Here is a 9,380-nt window from a genome sequence, read left to right as displayed (position 1 = left end):
GGTCTTGTAAAAAAACAGTTCAACGGATATCGGTGAGTATTACTTCTGTATTTGTACGGGTGAAACTATTCAAATAAAATGCTTTAAGAATGTGTGTTTCGGGTTCCAAACCCCAATTTCTCTCTCCGTGCATGGTCTTTCATAAGTTTTTTCTTCAATTATTAATTTCACCGACAAAGTCATAGCCTTTTTTTTTTTCTAAGCAAAAAGAAGTCATAGCCTTTTTGTCCAAGGGGATTTGGCGAGAGGTCCTTTATACGAGGTTTTCCGTGATAACGGCACAATGTAACCAATTTCACCCACAACCTATTTACTCAAATTACCCCTGGGAGTTAATTTTAAATTAATAATCCTTCCTTCCTTTTTTTAAGTGTCTAATTTCGTAAATTCAACCTTTTTATGGAGACAAGTGGACGCAATCCGTAGCAATGAGTACTGGAATAAGTTCGGGAGAACAAATAAATAAACCCAATCGGAGTTGGTGGGATTCGGATTGATCTTAGCCCGCTCTGTTACCCATCTCGTAATATATATGTATATATAAACTAGTGTCTTGCGCAATGTGCGCACATTTTTGTCGCGTTTATGTCGTGTCTGTTGGCTTTTTTCTAGTACGCATAATATTTGCATAACACTTATTTTTGCCTGAACTGGTTATCTGCCTCATGTCTAGTCATCTGCCTCCTAACTCCTAAAGCTTATTTTATTTATACAAAATTAGAGGCCGACTTCGTTTTTTAGGTTCGGTTTCATCACAACCCTGAAAGATTTTTTCCGAACCTATATAGGCTCAGCCAGCGCTACTAGATCAGCATCGCTGTCAACTTCTCCGACGAGTCCACCTTCCGCGGCAGCGAGCAGAGTTGAATCCATGTAATCTTCCTGCCTTTTGTTCGCCACGTTTCTCCTTTGATCTCAAGTACCGAACTTTGGTTGACATGGTTGATGATTGAGAGTGAAGCGATGGAGGACGAACAAGGCATTTTCGGATTTGTTCGCAGTGGTGAGAGGGCTCGAACCGTCGGCTTGGTCCATCTCTGTTGCGCCGGAAAAAATGGTGTAATTCTCGACGTCCTTTTCCATGTAAAGCGTGGCCTAGCGGGAAATTTCGAAAACAGATCGTAATTATGCTTGTAGTTGCTTTTTCTTTTTGTTAAACTTTAATGGTGGAATCTAGAAGTGTGCAGACGTATAAATTTTGGAAAGTTTCTGGTATGGATGGAAAATAGTAGAGGGAGACAGACTTTTGATTTTGATTTCTCTTTGTTTTTTTTAAAAAAAAATTCATAGTTATTTTTTGTGTGAACTGTGTATTTTTTGTTTTGTTGGGACTATATGAACTATGTGGTGGGCTATGTAAAGTGTGTGTGGTGAGGCTATATGAGCTGTCTATATGAACAATGTGGGAGGAAAAATGCAACAACGCATTCGATTTGGAGTCGTCACCCTAGTTTTAGTGGTTTGCCAACCAAGGAACCGAACTTGAAAGACCTCAATTGCTTTTATTTGGAAAAGACTTTGTTTATTTCTTCTTTTTTTTACCGGTTCGTCATAACCAGAAACAACGTTTGCCAGGTTACTAGAGGGAAAGGATTTTACGGCACCCCTCTTGCCTAACGTGAGGATCAGTCTCTACTTAGTGCTCGTGGGATTTTGAAATTATTTTGCAAGAGGCAGATGACAATCATAAATAAATTCATAAATGCAACTGAAGGAGTGGTGACTCATTGCCTCGTGCCTAATGCCTAGTAAACAAAATGAGAAAATCTTCTTTACGAAAGTGCTATAAACAAGTGTTTACAACACTCAACCGTGATCGTCCAAAAGTGTTTTGGACGGTCAAAATGTTAATGAAATTTTTTCGGGGAAGAGTTAATTGTTAGCAGTCACAAATGAAACGAATCTCAGCTATTGATTGCGCGAATAGATAGCTAACATTGCGCCGCTCAATGAACAGGTTGTTCATGGAGCCTTCGTGGAAAAGACTATCTCAAACAAAATAATGCCCACTACCATCAAAATGATCCCCTCTGTTTTTTTTTTCGTTTTTTTTAATGTGTTATACACTATTTTTGTTTACAGATATGGAAAGATACTATAAAATAAAGCTAAAAACTTATGAAATTCGTGATTCTCAAAAACAAGATGAGAGTTCTCTTTCCAAACAAAGTCGTGTGGAACTCAATTTGACAAAAATTCTTGCGGATCCAAGTCTACGTACTTTGATTATGGATTGCGATTCAAATGATCGAGACCAAATCCATAGGGCATGTCTGCAAAAAGGTCCTTGCCAGCTTCATAACCATAACTTTCCGAACAAAGATTTGGGAAAAAGATGCAGCATTTTAATTCGGCTTGGTTTAGAGTATTGGGAAAAAATTCGTATATATTGTCTTATATCGACTTGGCATTTGGGAAAAAGTTCGTAGTTTCATATTGCTTTGTCACAATTTTTAAAATTTGGGAAAAAGTTCGTAGTTTCATATTGCTTTGTCACAAATTTTTTTTTAAAGGTAGTTTTTTCGTAGTGCCTTTAGAGGTCTTCATTCCTGACTACGCCACTGCTAATACCCTCCTTTTGGTCAGTCAAACCAAGGCTACAGGGGTATTAATTTGCTCATCCCCACATTAGTTATCTATGGACACTATTTTATTTTTATTCGCTTTTTACTTTTCCTTTCAATTCATGTTTTTATATCTATAATAACATTGGTGTTTCACATCCGTATCTTCTGTTTTCTTGTCATCCTTACATGTCTTCATAATTCTCCATATGCATAAAGAATACCAAAGGAAGGGCCAATGGAGCACGTTAGGCGAATAAAAGTACGTGAAATCATTTAATTATTTTTTTGTTTTTCTGACAATGAGTTAAAAAGAATAGGCATCTCTCAAGTACTCCCTCCGTCTTTTTTTTTAAAGTCCAGTATTCTATTTTGGGTTGCCCCTTAATAAATTTTAATTTTTTAAAATTAGTGGGTAAAAAATGATACATTTTCCATTTTGCCTCTAAAATTAGATTTCATTTTAAAAAGTAAGTGGGTAAAAATGTAATGATAATGTCTCCATAGAGGGTAAGTAAAGAAAGTTATAACTTTTGGAGCAAAGAGGGATCCAAAGGGGGGCACGTGCCCCCACTCAAATGCATCTCCCCATTCGAAATTAAAATATATATATATATATATATATATATATATATATATATATATATATATATATATATATATATATAGGCTGCTAATTTTGTCACTTTCTTTTTTGTTAACGGCACTCCCCTGCAAGTGTATTTTCGGTGCAAAAATACACTTGCAGGGGAGTGGCGTTAATAAAAAAAGTGAGTGGCAAAATCATTTCTCCGCCCCATGTGTGTGTGTGTGTGTATATATATTGTATAAATTAGCATAATTATGAAAGTGTGCTAATATATAATATACACACTTGCATATATCTCAAAAATACACATATAGAATTAGTTTATGCCTGAATTTCATCATATGGTGCATTTATATTGTTGCTTTACGAGCTGTTTTTCTATTTGAAACTATTCTTTCTTGATTCTCTTTATTTTTAACCATCTGGGATAAATATTATAAAATAAATTTATTAACAAAACTAGCTCGATCATTCTAAAACTTGTCAATGTTCATTTAAAACATATTGTTGTGTTCTCTCTACGATCCTAACCTACTTAGTGTTTATACCTACTTCGTGTCTGTAAATTTGGTATCAGAGCCATGTCTTCCATTCTAGCTTAAACCCTCTTCTGAGAACTTCTTTTCTAAAACTACTTCAAATCTTTTCTAAAGACAAAATTGAAGCGTATGCTCTGTGGTTGCCTTTTAAGGATCCTCCACATCAGAAACTTCACCAACTATTTTGATTAAAAGAATTTTGTATCAGTGGGTTAAAGTACCTTGAGACTTTTGGTTATTGAGTAGTGTGTCTCGGTTTATCTACCCTAGTATACAAAATTTTATTAATCAAAATTAGTTGAAGGCTTTTATGTTGGAAAAGAAAAAGGTTTGCTGTACTAAGGAAAAGGAGAACCCAAATTTTTACTTAAAAATGAATCATCTGTTTACCACCCACTCCTCTGCTATGTCATCTTTAGTTCCTTCATGTTCCTCCACCAGTAGAAATTCCTCATCCTCATCTTCTTCTTCTAATCTTGAATATTTGTATAAGTTTGAATACCTTCCTGATGATAGTAAGGTTCCCCATAATGATCTCCCTTTCCTAAATCCTTATAATGCTTTTGTCAGACCACAAACTTCTGTAAAAAAGACCGTCACACAATTTTTCTCCACAAAACGCCCAACGTCCGTAAAAGAATATGTTCAAGCCTCTAAATTTGATCAATGCTTCATAGCAGCAACAGAAGCTATACAACTCTTACCTTTAGAAATCCCGGTTGATTTGCCTCGCCTTTGGCAACAACAAGGATTTACCCATCTTCACTTTGGTGCAATCCGACTTGCTGTTACTTTTCATGGCAAGAAAGGTTTGCCTGTTACTTCCAGACTTGCTCTGGTCGATACCAGGTTTCTACAGTACCAACACGCATGTATCGCTACAGTCCAAACCACTTTAAATGCTGGAACTGTGATTTTTACCTTGTACCCCAATTTTAACATGCCATTAGCAGATCCTCATCTGCTATCCGCCTTGAAGGTCCAAGTTCAAATTGGTGGTGCCTCCCAAATTTTCACCACATATGCAGCAACCCTTCACTACCAAATGACCTATCGTCTTCAAAACCATGCATTTGACATGTCCTTACCTTCCTCCATAGATGAAGCCCTTTTCTCACTATTAACGCACCTCACCAAGCTTCCTGTGTCCATGTTCCACGACAAATTTCCCGTCCTGAGCTTCTCAAGCTTCTCCCAGAATCTTGGATTACAGCTTATGAGAAAAATCAAAACAAGCCCATACCTGTCCAATCATCCAATCCAACTTTCATTTCAAAACCTGATAGTACAGTAGAGATTTCTTTTCCAAAAGAAACCTCAGCCTCAGCCTCTACCCATCCTGTCATTTTTCCCTCAAGAATTAACATGTTTGTGGATGGTTCTAGACCTGGCCTTCCAATTAAATATTTTAATCCCAGTGGCCTTCCAGTCTTCTATTTCAAAAATCCAGAAACAGGTCATTGTTATTTTGATGCATGTGACTGTGATGAGTGTCTAGAAGACAATCTCCTAGAAGATGACGAGGACTTTGAAGATCCATGTCCATGTTCCATATGTCCTTCATCACCTCCCACTCCTTGTAAATCTCTACCTCCTCCTCAACCCCCATCTGATGATGGCTCATCGAGTCAACCGAGTGGATGTTTTATGTTCATCTCATCTTCTTCCTGGACTGAAGCAGATTTTCCTCTTTTGAAATTTCATAATTCCCAAGAAAGGATGACCCATCGGCATAAAATTTCAGACTCTACTACCATTCTCCCTGATGGTAGTACCAAAGCAGTTTCAGCAGCAGAAGCAGCCGTAAATTGGCAGTCAGCAAATTCTCTGGCTCAGAACAAAATTCTTCAGAGAATTGCTAACTCCCAGCAAAATTTGGAGAATGTTGTCCATAAGAAGTTATTAACTTTGGAACTTCTTATTAGAGATTTGCAGCAGAAAATTCAAAATGTTCACCAGGAACTTCTCCATATGGCATATGCCAACCAAGCATTTTCAGCAGCTTTTTCTCAAAAGGATGCTGAAATGAAGCACCTTAAAAACCAGCTTCACTCACTTCAAGCTCAGCAGTATTCTCAGCAAAAAAGCCCATTTGACATGTTCCCTTCTTACTCCCAAAAATGTTTTTCTGGGTATTCTCAAATGTCTCAACCCTTACCTATAAATCCTACTTCAGGATTTGGTGAGTCAGATATCTTTGGGAGCTCATCAGCTTTTCTTCCTCCACCAAAAAGACCATCTCCACCAAAACTCCCTTTCCCAAAGCCCCAGATAAAACCTGTCTAGCCTCCAACAATTACGTCTCCTCCATCTACATCTACTCCAACTACCTCTACTCCTTCCAAGCCATCTGACCCAAACTCAAAGTCACCCCAGTTAATGGTTCAGCCAACTTCTAACCCTTCCAAAAATCCAATCTCCACTCTCCTACATACCTTAGCCACTATACCAGAAGCCCCATCTCCTGAACCAACCATTGAGTCTGAATCGGATACTGAATCCATTGACTCGATGCCCATTCCTCATGTTTTCATGATGAATCCAGAAAATACTCCAGAAGAACATGTTGATGATCCTATTATTGAAGAAGGTCCTGAGTTTGACACACCTCCACCTCCAGAAATCCCAACCTTTGATTCCTTCTCTCATTCCAATATCCATACCCAAGGTTTCTCCTTTGATAACATTCCCCCATCAAAATGGTTGGATAAACTTTATGAGATTCATGCTTTGTGTACTGTTGCTATGCTCTCTCCCAACGCTACACTAAGTATCGTCATTACTAAGTGTACAGCGAAATTCCTTGGCAGTCTCCGTCAATGGTACTTAGCTATTGGTGAGTACCGATAGCTACAACTTAAACAATTGCCAACCCTTGATCAATTTATCTCAGTTCTGCATACTGAGTTTCTTGGGGACCACAACAATACAAAAGAGTTTGTTCAAGAGGAATATCTCAGCATGAAGTGCTGTTCATTCAAAAGGAAAGATCTCGAGATTCACTATGACCGTATGTCTCAGAGATTTTATCTTCTCAACGGCATGGATGATGTCAATCTCAAGCAAGCCTTTCTCAATTCCCTTCCTGAACCATTGGGAAATGAGACAACAAGGTTACTTCAGACAAAAGGATTGACGCTGAATGCAAGATCTCTTGGTGGTATTTACCAGCATTCTTTGATTGCCTTGGAAAAATTGTGCAATCACCAGAAATTCCTCAGAACTCTTGAAGAACAGGAAAAACTTCTTGGTAAAGCATGTGACCAACCAGACTTATCTATAAAGTGCAAAGACAAGAAGTGCACTTGCCGTCCTTCATACCGGAAGTCTAAACACTTTCAGAAATGGAAGTTCCAATCTCCTGGCAAGTTTTCAAAGTTTTCAAAATCTGGCAGGATCTCACGCCGAAAAAAATGGAAATTTTTCAAGAAGAAAAAGTTCAGAGGGCAGCGAAAGTCTGATCGCTGCTACATATGCGGAAAGAAAGGGCACTATGCAAAACAGTGTCCAAATAAGACAGCAAGAGACAAAATGGTGAACTCTTTAGCTCTCATTAATGATGATCTTGAAGATTCTGATATCGAATCTCTGTTTTCTATCGACAATGAAGCAGTTCTTGCATTCACTTTTGATGATTCAGATGATTCATCAGAATCAGATGGCTCTTCTGATGATCCTGACTCATTCCCCTATGAAGTCCAAACAATTGGGTTCTCCAACATTATGTTGGCTTAACCTTTAGCCAAGGTCAAAATCTTGCTTTAAAATATGAGAAACCCATACCAGTCATCGCTTTCTTTGATACTGGTGCAACAGCCTCCATTCTCAACCCAGCAATCTTCCCCAGATCCTACTGGCAGTCATGTTTCAGACCCTTTACAGCAGCCAATGGAGAAACTTTTGTCATCACTTTGATCAGCAAGCCTATTACCATCCAACTTTTCCTAGGATACACCATAAAACACCAAGTCTATGGTTCTGATCTCCCAGGAAAAGATTTATTGTTAGGCTTTGATATTCTCCAAAATCTCAGCAAAGTTTCTTGGCTCAAAAAAGGTTTGAAATACAAAAACTACTTGTTACCCTGGACCACCCAGCCAAATCTCTTTTCCATAGAAACTTTCTCCACCATCAAAGACCATAATCCAAACCTCTTGTGCTGAATCCCATTCTCAGTTCCTCACCAAATGCTCCAACCCACTTTGGGAAAATCCAGATTTCTTCATTTCTCTTACCTTTAAGAAAAATGAAGACATTAATCCCACCAAATCAACCCATCATGGAATGAACCCAGATCACTACCAGCTTGCTCTTCAAGAACTCCAGCAACTTCAATCAGAAGGTTTGATTGAGCCCACAACCTCTCAGTGGGCATGTGAAGCATTTTATGTGAACAAAAGAACAGAATAGATAAGAGGAAAGCTTCACCTGGTTATCAACTACCAGCCTCTTAATCATTTTTTGCAGGATAACAAATTCCCTCTTCCTCGAAGAAGTGTTCTTTTTGCAAACTTGCCTAAAGCTCAAATTTTCTCCAAGTTTGACTTGAAAGCAGGTTTTTGGCAGCTGGGCATCCATCCAGATGATCGTCCCAAAACTGGTTTTTGCATTCCAGACCACCACTTCCAGTGGTCAGTCATGCCTTTTGGATTGAAAACAACTCCATCCTTATTTCAAAAGGCCATGATTCGAGTATTTGCTCCAATTCTATCCTCAGCCCTTGTCTATATTGATGACATCCTACTCTTTTCTCCAGATATTGAGTCTCATGTTGTACTACTACAAATTTTCCATTCCCTAGTCCAAACCCATGGTATCATGCTCTCAGAGAAAAAAATGTTTCTTGCTCAACCAGAAATTGATTTTTTAGGGATGCATATCTCTAAAGGTCAATATACTCTCCAGCCTCATATAGCCTCCCAACTTGATCATTTTTCAGATGAAAATCTCACAATCAAACAAGTTCAACAGTTCCTTGGAATTGTTAACTATATGGCTGATTTTATTCCTAACCTGGCCCAATACCAAACTCGATCATTTACAATAGTACAATAGTAAGGAGGCAACAATATATAATTGGTGCCAGACATAATGGCAAACAAAACTATTATGCATAGACTTTTAGCCTAGTCTATTACTTTTGAACAAACTTATTCGTACTAGCATTACACCAACAGTACTTACTAATAATTTACAACAACAGTACTCAATAGTAAACACTAATAATTTCACCCTCTCTGGAAAAGAGGGCAACACTTCCATACTTTATATTACACCACACAAAAGAGACAGCTGGTATGAGCACGTGATTGTCATTCTGGATTATCTGAACTACTTTCTTCATCTCTGTTAGTCAAGTGATACTGGGTCAAAAGATGGCGAATATTTTGGCGCCATTCTTCCGGATAAGTATCATTGAATTTCCAGATTGTAGATTCATAATGGAGGAGAGATGAGGGAACTTCTGCAGGTGTCAATCCATTGAGTGAACACAGTGTTTGAGTCATGACTAGATAATTTTCACTGTGGATCTCAATGCTCGGAGACTCTTGATATGCTGAAAGGAATATAGTGTGATACTCCTTTCATAGAACCATCAGGATTAGGAAGACATCTGTTGTTGCGAGTTGTCCAAAAAGCAAATTGGAGGTCTTCGTCTGGACCTGTGGGAACTTGTCTGATCTTCTG

This window comes from Rhododendron vialii, chromosome 11a (assembly GCF_030253575.1).
Source record: "Rhododendron vialii isolate Sample 1 chromosome 11a, ASM3025357v1".
NCBI classification, from domain to species: domain Eukaryota; kingdom Viridiplantae; phylum Streptophyta; class Magnoliopsida; order Ericales; family Ericaceae; genus Rhododendron; species Rhododendron vialii.
Note: the sequence above shows the minus strand (reverse complement) of the source record.